The sequence below is a fragment of the Rhagoletis pomonella genome, unplaced genomic scaffold (assembly GCF_013731165.1).
Source record: "Rhagoletis pomonella isolate Grant_MI unplaced genomic scaffold, Rhpom_1.0 Rhpom_scaffold_00005, whole genome shotgun sequence".
Lineage (NCBI taxonomy): Eukaryota > Metazoa > Arthropoda > Insecta > Diptera > Tephritidae > Rhagoletis > Rhagoletis pomonella.
The window spans coordinates 2,590,616-2,602,657 of record NW_023458559.1 but is presented as its reverse complement, the minus strand read 5'-3'; the positions used below and the strand labels follow the sequence as shown (position 1 = coordinate 2,602,657).

Sequence of the window (12,042 nt, the reverse complement as noted above, 5' to 3'; positions counted from 1 at the left end):
CGCACCCATGTTGTAGTTGCAAGATATACAAAAAGATTACGCATGATTGGCAGAGATCTCACTGGTGGAAATAAAACCATCAGTAAAGCTCATGCCACCAAAAGGGATTGGTATTCTATATGGCATCACAGTGTTACTATTATTCGCCTATGTGTGAGCAGGATACTGTACCTTAGTGGTTTCAACTTAAATCAAAAATTTTGACTTTACAGACTAATTTTGTTTTTAAACGCTCTTTTGCATTGGCCAACGCAAAAGCTCTTATTAGGCGCCGCGAAGTAAGCGGGCATTGGCTAGTTAGTAAATAAAAGCCTTCAGTTGGGAATAGTTCCGACAGAATGGAAAAATTCGATCATTGTCCCAATAAAAAAGGTCAAAAACACAATAAAATCGGAGGAACTCAGGCTAATAAACACCATTCCCAACTTAACACAATGGTCGGCGTTAGCTCCAATACTCTTTAATATTTATATCAACGACATAAACTCAGTATTGAAGTATTGTAAGAAAAAATTTTTCGTTGGTTGTGCGTAAACAGACTGCAATTAAATGTGTACAAGACAAAGTTTATGGTCATATCTAGAGCAGCTAACGTTAGCTCCGATAACTAAAGTTTAAAAATTTAAGATGGAGTAATTGAGAAAGTGAGAATCATTAAATATCTAGGTATATATATCGATGAAAAGTTTAAATTTGAGGAACATATTGACTACACAGTAGCAAAAATTGCTAAAAAAATTGGTCTCATGGAAAGATCCTGTAAGTACTTAGGAAGGAGGTATAAGACTCTGGTCTGCAGATCTATAGTTGAACCACATTTCATATACTGTCCAACAATCTTTTATAGCAAAAAAATGCAAAATAGGGCTATACGACTTTTCTTGAACAAGCGGTACGACACACCCAAACAGGAAATGATTGCAGAATTAAACTGTCTGAGCGTGAAACAGCAAATTTTCTATCACGCTATGTTATGCAATCGCTGAGCCGTTCGGACGTGTCTACGCTGAGCTCTGTATTGTTGCCGTGCATAAATTTTTTTTGCGAATGTTAAACGATATTGTAAATTTTACTTGAAGCATGCCTTGTACGTGTAAGCAAAAGGTCGACCGTGGTCGCCAGAAAATACAGTGCGTTAAATGTATAGAATTATTTCATTGTTAATTTATCGGAAGCCGATGTTGACTTTTTGCATAAAACTGATCGCGTATTTTATTGCTCATCTTGTACTAAAGATCGGCGGGACTCACTTCGCTCTTCGCCTCCACCTCACACTGCGACCAAGCCTTTGTCGGCTGTGGATTTCTCTGCTCCTGTGGATGTCTCTGCTACTGTCTATGACCATCAGAATGTTCCAGTAAAACAACAACCGCTGCCTGGCGAGTCAGATGGAGCTCAGAAGAACCAACTTAAAAGGCATTTGAATAGCAATGAGTTGGAGTCTACCCCCAGTGTTGTTCTCAACGAAATTGTTTCACGTCTTTATTGCGGTGCAACGCAAGTATCGCGCATTGGTAATTACATTGGATAACGAAGATACCCTACTCGACCAGCTTTGTGTTAGTGTAAGTGGCTCTACCCTTACTGATAAATTATTTATAGTTGCCTCATATATTCCTCCAAATAGTGTTGATAGTCTTTATAGAGCCTATTCAGATAATATTTTATCATTAGTTACTGGAAAATTAGGTGATAACCATATTTGTGTTTTAGGGGATTTTAATCTAAGCAACCTTAATTGGTCGCAAAGTTACTGTAATTCTGGTCTTACACCTACTAATCTCTCAACTATTTGTGAATCTTATTTTATTGATAATATTATAAGCCTGAACTTGCTGCATATTAACACATTTAAAAACAAGCTCGATAGATTGTTGGATCTGATCTTTGTTAGTGACAATATTAATTTTAATCTGTCTAAATGTTGCTCTCCATTCACGTCCTCGGATATGCATCATGTTCCTTTGGTTCTTAATGTAGAATTTTATGAGTTCACCTCTGGAACTTTAGTTGATAAAATTATCTTCAACTTTAAACGGTGTGATTTTGCAAGCCTGGACAGTTTATTTGCTGAGTTAGGTTGGGAAGAGCAGCTTTCGAGCACTGATGACGCCGAGTGCTATAATGCTTTCAGGTCGGTGGTGTATAATACAAGCTTATTCAATATTCCTACTATTAAAAGTAAGCCCTATAAACTCCCCTGGTATACTAGAGGGCTAAAAAAAGTTAAAAACCTTATATTACGTTCAAATTGGACCCATTTAACTTGTTAAATGAAAAAGAGCTTTTTGGAAAACACAATCGTCCACATTGAACATTTGGAGTTAACTTTGACGGTTGTTTGATTACCAATAAAAATTCGAAAAAAAATTCAAAATCAAGTTTTTGTGTTTCAATTTGTTTTGTGCGAATGTCTGCTTCATGATATTAGGTTCGTTCGCGTAGCTGTTAATTGTTCATGTTTAACCATACTTACAAGTTTTTGCGTTCGCGTACGCAAAAAACTTGCAATGTAGGGGAAATTGAGAGAGCAAAGTGACATTTCACTTTGAGGGGAAGCTGCTGGTTTCTGCTGGAAAAATTTTTGCCAACAGCAATTTGCCAACAGGAAAACAGCTGATCAAAAACAGCTGGTTGGCATTTACGCAAATCACAAAATTGAATTTGATGGTTTGGAAGTTAAAAATTACAAAATGCGACTAATTAAACTTGTAAGAAATAAGTAGTTATTTGTTTAATCAATAAACAGTGTCAGTATAACACTTTGTGATAACTTTTCGTACGTTTTAAATTTTACACTTTTAAATGTAAACAAAAATTATATCAGCTGTTCGTCTAACTTGCAAGTTTCTGCAAATTTTCTGTTCGCGTACTATTTTGGACATTTCTCTCTTGTGAGCGAACAGATGACATTTCGCCGGAATTTGGCAGTTGGTTGGTTTCTGCTGGAGATTTTAAACGAACGCACCTATTAACGCATACGGATAACTTAGAGACTTCAAATTGTTTATTTCGTATGCACTATTTATCTCTGCGTTCGATGAGACCTCTTGGGAAATAACTAATTACCGCCTTGGCCTCTTTTTTGGTGGGCAGATTTAACTGGTCCAATTTTTCAACAACAATTGCATGCGATTTAACTTTTTTATGAACATGTTTTGTTCATTTAACTGGTTCAAGCCCATTTAACATGTTTAGCTCGTCAATTTGAACGTAGTATTAGAAACAAATATTATAAGAAGTTTAGATTAACTAATAACCAAGTTTTCTATGAAAAATATCGCCAATATCTGAAGGAATTTAACTGTTTGGATAAATTCTTGTATAGAAACTATATTCTTAGGTTCGAAATCAATATTAAATCTGATCCGAAGGCCTTCTGGAACCTTGCCAAGTCGAAAAAAGCGTGGTCCACGATTCCATCACCAGTCGTCTTCAACGGAAAATCTGCATGTTCTTCACATGATGCTGCAAACCTCTTTGCGGATTTTTTTAAATCCAACTTTGTTTCAGATGACGATTTTTCTTTCTATAATCAAACATTTAATCCGAATTCCGCACTCAGTTTTGGTTTGATTGCACTTACTTCTGATGATATCATAATAGGAATATCGAAGCTCAAAAACTCATCGCAAACGGTCTTTGATGGTCTCTCGGCACTTTTATTAAAAAGTTGTCCCGTTCTGGTACTTCCGTTGAAAATGCTCTTCAATAAATATTTGTATTTTGGGAAATTCATTGATGCTTGGAAACTGGCTTCAATAACCCCTATATTTAAGAATGGCAACAAGAATAATGTGAGCAATTATAGACGTATTTTGAAACTCACAACTGTGTCTAAGTTCTTTGAAAGCGTCGTCAAAGATAAAATTTATTTCTCAGTTAAGAGATTAATGTGCCAAAATCAACATAGGTTTGTAACGGGCCGCTCCACAGGTATAAATCTGGCAGTCTTTACCGAATACTGCATTGCATTTACACCGACTTTTCTAAAGCCTTCGACAAAGTCTCGCACATGGTATTGATTGACCAACTCGCATTCTTTGGCTTCCATTCAACCTTTCTGCAAAGGCTCAAGTCATATTTGTATCGACGACGGTGTGTTGTAACTGTGGATAACGCGCAATCAGAACCTTTTTTCGCTACTTCTGGAGTTCCACAAGGCAGCATTCTAGGTCCCTTGCTTTTTATATAGTATTTATAAATGACATCGGCTCTTGCTTTTCTTTTGCTAATTTTCTTTAAAAGCAGATGACTTGAAGATTTATTCAATTGTAAAGAATTCTTCTGACATGAAAAAGCTCCGAACCGAGTTGGATAACTTTTATTTGTGGTGCTTAAGATCTCATCTTTCATTAAATATTAACAAATGCTTTTATGTATCATTTTCAAAATCGCGAAATTTATTAATAACTCGGTATAGCTTATCTGGGTGCAGTTTGCAGTCAGTTAAGGAAATCAAGGACCTTGGTGTTTTCTTTGACAGCAAATTTTCATTTAGCAGCCATATTAATTTTATTATATCGAAAGCATATGCTATGCTTGGCTTTGTGCGACGGAATAGCACTGAATTTTTTGATCCATACACTTTAAAATTGCTATATACCTCTTTCGTACGCTCTCACCTGAAGTATGCAGCAATAATCTGGCGTCCGTTCCACCAGTTCCATATAAATAGGATTTAACGCGTTCAGAAATGTTCCTCAAATTTGCCTTACGATCACTACGCTTCTCTGATCCCGTACCATCATATAATGCGCGCTTATCGCTGCTCAATCTAAAATCGTTGGATAAAAGAAGGTCAATATTGTCTCTAACTTTTATTTTTTGCATTATCTGCGTGCTTCCCTGCCTTTTTATGCTGAAAATTTCTGAAGGAACTATGCCCGTAATGCACCCATTGGCCGGGCAATGTGTGAACTTAACTAGATCTTAATTACTATCGACCTTGATTTTTCTCTACCGAAGTCAACTTTTACCAATATTCTTAATTTGATGCCCTAGCTTAATCTTGATTGTTAAATAGTCTGTAAATAATTATGCTTTCATAGACTTATTGATAAATTAATAAATAAATAAAAATTCATGTTTAACATAAAACAAGGTAGACTTCCAGATTATCTGAGTGATATCCTACGATATAATAGTGAAACCCATTAGTATTTACTCAGGGAAAATAATAGCTTCAGGCTGCTGCTGTTTAAAACGGAAATAGATAAGAAGAATATCTTTTATAAGGGATTAAAATGTTACAATGAACTTCCAGCTCAAATAAAAAATTGTGAAAACGTTGGTACCTTCAATAGGCTGCTACTTGATCACAGTTGAGCATTGGCTATTAGATAGAAAGGTCTGGCATGGAAACTTGTCCTTGCTATCCGTACTAGCTGGATGACTCTGGATCTAGTCCATTCAGATCACCCATAAAGTATGAAATAAGAAGGTCGGCATGGAAACTAGTCCTCTCCGTCCGATCAAATAGCGCGACTCTGGATCTCGTCCATTCAGATCGCCTGCCGGTAGAGAAGTCTATAAGAGGCGGTTTGGAAACAAATCCTTTCCAACCGCCCAGTTGTGGCGGCTCTGGAAATTACACTCTTGGACCAAACGTCCTACGTGATATATGTACGCTACTGCTTTGAATCACGTCCATTCCATCAGCATCGAGAATATGCTATCTTAGTTAAATATACATAAACTATTATATAGCTTCGAAGGAAAAGTTTAACAGGTTAATTTATTTTAAGCATTAATTTTAATATTACTTTTATTACTATTATTATATACGTGAATGTATATAGGTCAAATGATTGTAATAAACAAATAAATAATAAATATTAACTAAGTGAAAATAGTGAGAATTATGTAAGCATATCTGTTTCTTACATCCTCGTAAAGTTTCATGAGAAATTCGTTTTAGATTTGCCAAAACACACTCATCGATGTACACTACAGTCAACCCAATTTTTTCTCCATCTTCGATTTTTGCAGTACACAAAAATAATAATACATTGCGTAGAACAAGAACAATAAGTAGAGCTGCCAAAATAATTACGAATGTGGTGTGGAAACAAGGTCATTCACGAAAAACCTAGCGAATTACTTAGTGCGCGAATTACGAAGAGTGGAAACATCGTAAAACTATGTTCACATATCAATATTATCTCAATCAAAGCTCGTTTTTTAATCACCCCGTTTACACAGGCAAATCTCAGATTATTAGCCGTCAAATTTGTTGTGCTTGTTATTCTCACATCTCAAGGAAAATTTATGTTTCTTCTCTGTGCCACCGTGATCACGTTTTTCTGCTATAATAAGCAACATAAATATATTTTAACTTAACATTTTATTAAAAATACCTTTACAAACCTCTTTTATTTGCTAGCGTACATTTTTGTTTGCTTTTGCATTTGGCATTTCTCCTCTCTTTCGCAAAAGCAATCGATAAATCTAGAATGGATACCGAAAAGTTATCGGTTAAATCTGAGATTATTTTATAATTACAGATTAACAAGGGACGAATTTTATATGGCTAATCCCTTGTTATAATTACAGATTAGGGTGTTAAGCTCGAAAATGAGGATAATCTACTTATATGTGAACCTAGTATAACAGTATAAAACGGCGACGTGGGGTAAATTCATGAACGAAAGACACAAGATCACGTAAGAACAAGAGAGTGAAAAAAGTCGATTTTTTTAAGCGGGTTCTACGCCATCTTGTTTCACTGGAAAACGAGCGAAAAGTAAACAAAGCAAAGAAAGCAACGAAAACCAAAATTAGCCAAAACTATTGTCAGCCACTTTAAACGCACAATATAGGTAAAATGATGCAACGAAATGCTTTAAAATGTGCTGTGATATTGAATTAACTCTCTCTCTGACGAACCCGCTTTCGCAAACTTTTTTCTCAAAACCAGTCACAAATACAACGTCGCGTTCTTACGTGATCTTGTATTTTTGGTTCATGGGGTAAATTGAACAACAATAATCGATTAATTTAATCAAATGATTAGTCGTTGCTATTTCTAATTATTTTTATGTGAGCTATTTGTTTTTAACATTGATGAGATATTGGTGTTAATTATATTTCAACCATCTCCTTTTTGCTGATCAATAATGATAACCGTAATGTAGGTAGGGTTGAATTTTTTAATGAGTGAATACTAATACTGCTACATTTAAAGATTTGGGATACTTTCGTCGGGGTTTGTATTATTTGCCGTTTCTCTGCTAAGCCTACGCAGTTGGCTACAGAACAGCAAGAGAAAACTTAAGGGATCTTTTGCTGACACTGTTAGCATAGGAATATTTCATCCATACTGCAACGCTGGAGGCGGTGGGGAAAGAGTATTATGGTGCGCAGTAAGAGCTCTCCAGGTAAATCAATAATTTTGTGGGGAAAATTTTCCAATACGGAACCCGGCTTTAAAAAAAAACAAAAATGAGGGGGTTTAGAGCGGCTTTTTGTGATTGTAAATCTGAAAACCTCACCCTCCGGAGGCTTATAGTTTTTATGAAAATTGAATTTTAAGTTGCAAATTGAACTAAAATGTCGGTGCTGCCACACAAAAACAAATGCCAAAAAAAAGCACTGAAACCGAGAAACAATAAAGCTTATTTATTTATTTATTTAAACGCCAATCGGCTTTACACATAATAAAAAAGTAAAATTTTGTACCAATTTAAAAACGTAAATAGTTAACAATAATTATCAATTGCAAAAATTATAAATAAATGTCGAATGAGTACATATGTATAACTCAAAGAACTGATTTTAGAACACGAATGAGACCAGCGTGAGAACCTCCAAAGAAATTAACACTTGGTGCATGTCGGTTGACTAAGCTTGCTATTCTGTTGTACGGTCCATAGGCGATATAGTTCCGGTTAGATTGCGTAACATCGAGCAGTCGTCTCGATCGAAGATCAGCTCTAGAGCCGATGAACCTGAACTGCTCCAGTATTTCTGGGGAATCTATCAACCCATTTACGACCTTATAAAAAAAGGATGGATCCGCTATTTGCCTTCTGCTGTATAAGGTCTTTATATTGTACCTGTTGTATATATCACTCGTATTTACACAGCTTCCGTCTTGGGAGTGATACAGCAGGAACTTACAAAACTTACGTTGCACTTTTTCGACGTTGTTTATTTGGAGCTCGGTAAATGGTGCCCAGACAATGGAGCAATATTCAAGTATCGGCTGCACGAAGGTAGAAAATAGTCTGAGGAGTGTTCTATGGTTCCTGAACTCTTTCCCACTTCTACATATGAATCCAAGCGCACGATATGCTCGTGCAGAAATGTGGTTAATGTGCTCTGAGAAGGAGAGTCTATCATCCACATACACACCCAGATCCTTAATTGAGTTGACTATTTTCACAGTTTGACCACACAAGGAATAATTAGCGCTAACTTTATTAAGACGTCGAGAGAAACACATGACAGCACATATTTGTATATTCAGATGCAGCTTATTTGTTGTGCACCAATTTTCAATTTCTAAAATATCCCTCTCTATAATGTCTATGTCGTGATTACCGCCTACTGCTCTGAATAGCTTCATATCATCCGCATATAATAAGAACTCGGATTTGAGTTTCGTGCCAATGTCGTTTATGAATATACTGAAAAGGATAGGGCCCAAGTGAGATCCTTGAGGTACACCGGAAGTTATACCATACTCATTTGACAGATGACCGTTGACGCGAACTTGCATTCGCCTACCCGATAGATATGAGCGGAACCAGTATAAGGCTTTTGACCGGACACCATAACTTTTTAATTTACTTAAGAGAATTTCGTGATCCACCATGTCAAACGCCTTGCTGAAGTCGGTGTATAATGAGTGTACGTCTTGGCCGTGGTTAAGTGCATTGAGAATGTAGTTGATGTAGGGGTAGAGATTCGTGGACGTAGATCTCCCACCGAAGAATCCATGCTGCCTCGAAGTTATAATGTGTTTAAATGGAAAGGTTATTTGTGGTAGAACGATCTTCTCCAGCAGTTTAGCAAGTGACGATTGGATGCATATTGGCCTATAGTTGTTTACGTGTGCCCTTTCGCCCGATTTATGTATGGGGTTTATATATGACAACTTCCACATTGTGGGAAAGTGACCTGTTTCAACCGATTTGCTGAAGATGTGTGTGATTGGTTCACATAGACCAATAACGCAGTTTCTAAGGAAAATGTTAGGTATACGATCAGGCCCAGCGCCTTTGTTGATATTCAAAAGTGTCAATTGGCGGTATACGTCGTCAAATCGCACTTCAAATTCTGAGATGTTAACATCGTAAGATATACTTTCCATATTGTACACTGCGGGTGCAGCAGGTTCGCTGTATATGCTTTTGAAGAATGACGCAAACAAATTGCTTACATTGGCGCCATTACTCGCGGTGTGTTCGTCCCAAATCATTGTTGACGGAATATCAGCATCGTTGCGTCGTTTGTTTTTCACAAAGCTCCAAAAACCATTAGGATTACTTTCCAGATGAAATTCTACTTTGGTCAAGTAACTCTCGTAGCATGATGAGCTCAATTTTTTACATTCGGATCTCAGTGTACTAAATACGGCATAGTTCGTTTGGGTTTTTGCTTTTTTGTAGGTTTGGTGAGCGATTTTCCTTTGTTTTGTTTTATTTATCAATTCTTTTGAAAACCAACACGGATATTCAGTGTTTTTCCTGCAATATAAAGGAACAAACTGAGTGATGCCTTGGCTTACCACATCATAGAACCAGTTAAGTTTTTCGTCAATATTATTAAGTTTGTATAAATCTATCCAGTTTATTCTTAGAAAAAAGTTATTCAGCGCTACATAGTCGGCCTTTCTGAAAGCATAAGTAGGAACGTTTTTCCACTTCAGATTCGCCTCGAACTTGTGTACCACCACTAAAGCAGGATGGTATGCGTCCTCCTGAACAATGGAACAAGATTTGTTAATTGAGAGATCTGAATCGCTGAAGCATAAATCTAATATACGACCACGTGCATTAGTTATCTTGTTGAGTTGGAGGCATCCAGCAAGCAGGAATTGCTGGTTTAACAATGTTTCACACTCTACTTGTGGCGTACTGCTGTAAAGATTGTAATCGCCGGTTATTATCAGTCTACTGTTTGGATATTTTTCTCTAATGAAGGATATGGTAGAAATATGTCTGAGGTATACTTCAGGGCGTGATTGTGGTGGAATGTATATGCATCCAATAATGATATCACACCCATGGCCAACGATTTTAATGAAGATTTGCTCAAGGAGATTTTCATTTATTACTATTAGCTCTGCCGAGATGCTACGCTTGACTGCAATGAATACCCCACCCCCGCGTTCAAATGTACTGGTCGTTGGATCTCTATCATTTCTGTAAATTATATACGAACTGTCTACGATTTCGCCATCCATGATGGATGAATGTAACCAAGACTCCGAGACACACAATACATCACAATGACTTACCGCAGATGCTGATAAAAAGTCTTTAAGCTTAGTTCTTAGTCCTCTTACATTCTGATAGTATACTATTAGGTCTTGTTTGTGGTTTATTTTTCTCCTTGTTGCTCCGAAATCCCGACACGTTTACAATTCTTGGAACGCCATTGACATACTTGATTGTCTTGTTAGTTTCGCCGTTGTTTTTGAGTACCTCTAACTGATTTCGTAAATTTTTTAGATGGTTTTGTTGGCAGCGAGTCAAATCTTGTTTAAAATGTATGCCGCCATTGTTGGTCGCTGGAGAGATTTTGAGTAACCTCCTAGCGTCGGCAATCGAGGGTGTAACGATCAACAGAGGGCGAGTCTTTCCGTCAACTGGGCGACCAACTCTACGTAGTCTCATATCAGGCACAACATCAGAATTCTCTGGTGATAGTATTTCAGCAATACGTACGCGATCATCATTCAATCGCTCCGTACCTACTTGCTTCAGCGACTCAGGAACATTATAGGCAATCACATTTTTTTCACGAGTTTTTCTTTCAGATACCTCAGCAATAATATTGTCGGCGTCCACGATACCACCATTCATGCCTTTCAACTTATCCTCCACATCACTTATTCGTTTGTCCAGTGAGGCGCATTGCTTGGACATCATCTGGTTTTGTTTAGAGATGCTCTCCAGCTCAGACTTAATGTTGCTCAGTGACTTTTCGATATTGTTTTTGAATGGTGTAAAATACTTATTGAATACACTCTCAAGTTTTGAGGTAATGGGGTCGAAACTGGAGGTATCAGACACAATTATGCTAGCCTCACTTTTACACTTATCGCAGCACCATTTGAACTTATTTTTCCTGATATCAGCTGCAATCTTTTTAAAGTCCTTTGAATTGATTCCCGAACATTTCTGATGGTGCCAACTATTACATAAAGAACACAAGATACTGGACATGTTTTCCTTAATGACATTATTGCAACCATTACACGTCACAGGCGCCATGTAGCAGACAAAAAGGTTAAGTTGACCACTTGATTTAAGTTTTGCTTGTAGTGCAATTTAATCAGTCGTAATTGATTGAAAATACATTAGAAAAGTAAATGCGGTTTATTTGCAACTATTTCCGTTGACAAAAATACGTTCAGCAAGTATTTTGTTAATATTTTAAAGCAGGACAAAAATTGCACAAATTTCCACGTCCGTCTGCCAGGGTTGCCAGGGCATTGTAATTAATTTTTTTTAATTAAATATTATTATTAAATATTGATAAAAAAAGTGATTCAGGCTGTGATTTCCATTACGGAACCAATTGCTATTCCGTGCAAAATATACTGAATTTTTTTATGAAACTCGGTGGGGATACTAATGGAGGCCTCCTTCAACTATATTTCTCACTTTCACAATGTTGCTAATAGTACTTAAGTTATTTGCTGTTAAAATAACCCGCCTGCTATCACTACATTTTATTATAACCCCACACCTATCACTTTTATTTACACAAATATATTATCCTTAAAAGGTTCGCATGCGTTTGTAATACTTTAATATACAACTCTTAATTAATTAATTAAGTAAAACGCGTTTATAAATGTCTTCACAA

General features: G+C 36.6%; 1 long non-coding RNA gene across 1 annotated transcript; it reads left to right on the top strand.

Annotated features, from left to right (window-relative positions):
• The first annotated feature begins 6,997 nt into the window (after window positions 1–6,997).
• Window positions 6,998–9,037, top strand: LOC118738651. The gene is made up of 2 exons (XR_004992917.1): window positions 6,998–7,132; window positions 7,187–9,037. It is a non-coding gene; the product is annotated as an uncharacterized LOC118738651 (long non-coding RNA).
• Window positions 9,038–12,042: the final 3,005 nt, after the last annotated feature.